Here is a 3,612-nt window from a genome sequence, read left to right as displayed (position 1 = left end):
TGCGCGATATTGAAAACATCGCGCACTTCCCATAATTTTTTTTTGTGTGTTTGGACATCGAAAGACAGTAAACCATTAGCACCCGAGGAGACTCTCCAAACTGTGATATAAATACCGGAATGTACATCCCCTTCCAGCAGTTTTATGAAGAAATGGAAGTTGCCTTTCATAACAGTTCTGCGACACAGGGCCTCCCAGGAAGAGTTGTCAATTTTCAGCGATATGACAGGAATGTTCGTTTGAAGCAAAATGCGCCATATGGACATATGTCCCATTTTAATAGTTTCCAAGGTAAAACACTTGCAATGGACGTCGTAATTTATTTTCTGTATTATTCAAGACAAAAAAAATCATTTTTCAATTCGAATTTTACTTGGCCGTTGAATAGAGGAGTCCAAAGTTATTTGGCCTCGATATTTGTTTAATCAATGTGAATTAGATGGTACAGAAAAACACCAGCGCGGCAGCAGTGACAGAATCACCCTGTGCCGTACTGACAGTTACCGTCATGAAACAACTGATTATTCTTTGGGTTTTACGTCGCTGTTAATACATATTGATAAAATTTGGAACCACCCTAACCAATGGGCATACGAAATACCACTGTAAAAATCGTTTTTCTATAGTGAATAATACAGAAAGTAAATAACTATATACATCAAATACATCAAATGTTCTCTGTATTGGAAACCATAGGGCATACGTCCATCTGAAGCTTTTTCTTTTCTTTTTTTTTTTTTTCAAATGATAATTCCCATCATATTCCTGTATACTGACCATTCTAACTGGGATACAAAGAACTTGGACAAACGGTGTTGAAAAGTTATGAGACATTGCGCGATAGTAGGATAAGATTAGAATATGTCATTGGTGGAAAACCCGAGACGCAAATGAAAACTGAGGGGACTCGTTGATTTCTAAGTAAGCTCTTACTCCACCACTACATTGACCATTAAATATTTATCAAATTATTTAATTTAGACAATGAGAATAGCTACTGAAATTTGTTCTATTTTGAACCACACAAATGATAACGTAAGGAAACCTGTGAAAGACCACCAATGAGATCGTGGAGCGCAGCAAAAGCAGTAGAAGGGATAGGAGAGTGAGTTCCCTGTTCTCTCTAGCATAAGTAGCCTTATGGGGGACAGCGAGAGGAATCACTGTAGGCGTGAGCTAGATACGGTAGGCGGTAGCAGAGAGCAGCATGCCATCGGCGTGTTTTGGCGTAGGAGGGACGCGTCGCCTGTTCCCAGCTGACACTGACAGTGCAGAAGGCGCATCCAGCTGCCTTCGTTAACTCCACCCAGAATTGCAGACTAATTCATCTCATAACAGCGAGGCTACAGGGATAAGGTGGGAAAAATCCTGCAGGTAGAAATGGCTGCCATTTTGTGAGCCACATGAAAGAAAGACCCGTCGACGTCGTTTAAAACGGCCCCAGTAGATTCAAAAGCGTCCAGGAGCGTAATTTTTATTATTTCCTCCCAATGCTGTAGTAATAACTCAGAATTTCACTGAAGTAAGATTTCATGTTTGCTAAGAAGACACCACTGATAAAAGATGTTTGAACCTGTGAGATCTTATCTCTGCAAGTCATTATAAATTGCTAAGCACGCCTCCATTGCAAACATTCCGTCAGCAAATTTAGCGGGATACGCTATCAGAGCCGTCAAGGAGCGGCCCATTACCATCTCACCCTAGTAATAGCTACGAAGACATCGCAAGTAAGAGGACTCTAGACTGTACGAATATGTAAACAGCTACCCTTACTCAATTATCTCTTTCACTGTTATAAATTACTATTGTAACACAGATAGTTAACTATTATTTCTTTCATTTGTTATTAATATCTCAGTTGTAAAATTAGTAACAAACCTCTATTTGTCATGAAGTTCGATTTCTTCTAAGTAGTTGAGAGTCATCTTTTATCGCTGTCGTCCAAAGCACTGTATTCACAGCTCAGGTTAATGAAGAGTAGTGGTAGAACGTAAAAAATTTTGCTTTTCAACGATTCATTTCATTTGCTATGCCAAAAGGCGACGAAGAGAACAGGTCCTCAGTAGTGGGGCAGACCGAATTATTGCCCGTAGTGGAGAGATTTTTGTATAGGCCAACACGACATCAGGCATAGTGGGACACTGGACTCCATTCGGGAGGACGACGGTACCAACCAGTGTCAGGCCATTCCAATTTAGGTTTTCCGTCATTTCCTTCAGGTAAATGCCGGGATAGATCATGTGGACGGGCACGGCCCACTTCGTCCCCCATCCTTCCCTAATCCGTTGGCACCGATGAGGTCGCTGTTTGGTTCCCTGCCCTGAATCAACCAACCAGCCAAGCACCATAGCGGGAAGAGGGAATGCCTGTTCTCTACGTAGAATCAGCATTTCTATCATAAACATCACTTGGTTTTGAACATCGAGCTGTTATTTTATTGAATCTGGTTCAATAATGCAACCAAGCTGAAGTCTGAGAACAGAAAAGTAGGTGCGACTACACTCTTAGCGCCGACTAGAGCTTAACATAGAACATGATTTAAGTGCCCCTAGCATTATCAAACGTTTCATTTAATACACTTGAAAAGGAAGTGTGCAGAAAAAGAGAAACGGCACTGTTCACTCTTACGTACTTACCAAGAAAGCAAGTACCGGAATTTTAGCTGTTGCTATATGGTAGGAAGGCAATGGCCTTGCCGCAGTGGATACACCGGTTCCCGTGAGATCACCGAAGTTAAGCGCTGTTGGGCGTGGCCAGCACTTGGATGGGAAGCCATCAAGCCGCCATGTGCTGTTGCCATTTTTCGGGGTGCACTCAGCCTCGTGATGCCAATTGAGGAGCTACTCGACCGAATAGTAGCGGCTTCGGTTAAGAATACCATCGTAACGACTGGGAGAGCAGTGTCCGGACCACACGCCCTCCCCCTTCTCCACATCCTCCTCTGAGGATGACACGGCGGTCGGATGGTCCCGGTAGGCCACTCGTGGCCTGAAGACGGAGTGCTTTTATATGGTAGGAAGCTTATAAGATTATATTTGTAGACGATTTTGGGGAACATAGATTATGAAATTCAAAACACAAAGTTACTGTCTCAGGCAGAAACGATGGCTGTACATCAAGCAGAACTGAGCTTGAGTGATACATATACGATCGTTATTCAGTGCTTTTCCAGTTCTCTCGCAGAGTTCATCAATCACAGAGGCTGCCAAGTACTGGTTTCAGTCTCTTTGTACCCCATGATGCATGTTTTCAATCGGTGAGGGATCTGGAGACCTAAGTAACAGTCAAACTCACTCTGCATGGAGGTAGGACAGGACAGTGCGTGCTACAGACGGTCTAGCGTCACATTGTTGAAAAATAACGTCACAGAGACTAACAAGATAGGCAGTAACATGTCAGAAATGTAAATCTTTCTGTCTAAATTACGGGTTAGACTAACGATAAGTAATCTTGTAGCATACCCAATGGCACGCCAAATCATCACGATAGATGCTGGGCTCATATGATGATGGTGAATGCAATTTGGAAATGACAGTTCTCCTTGGGGTCACCGCATCCATCATGATGCTTTAGGTAACACTGTTAATCGTCTGAAAAGACGATGAGGTGCCA

The 3,612-nt window shown here is 42.7% G+C and overlaps 1 pseudogene; it reads left to right on the top strand.

Moving 5' to 3' along the window:
* The first annotated feature begins 2,682 nt into the window (after window positions 1–2,682).
* On the top strand, window positions 2,683–2,799 carry LOC126196777 (5S ribosomal RNA; annotated as a pseudogene).
* Window positions 2,800–3,612: the final 813 nt, after the last annotated feature.

The sequence above is a fragment of the Schistocerca nitens genome, chromosome 7 (assembly GCF_023898315.1).
Source record: "Schistocerca nitens isolate TAMUIC-IGC-003100 chromosome 7, iqSchNite1.1, whole genome shotgun sequence".
In the NCBI taxonomy this organism is placed as follows: Eukaryota; Metazoa; Arthropoda; class Insecta; order Orthoptera; family Acrididae; genus Schistocerca; species Schistocerca nitens.
The sequence above is the reverse complement of the archived record's forward strand: the minus strand, read 5'-3'. Positions and strand labels throughout refer to the sequence as shown.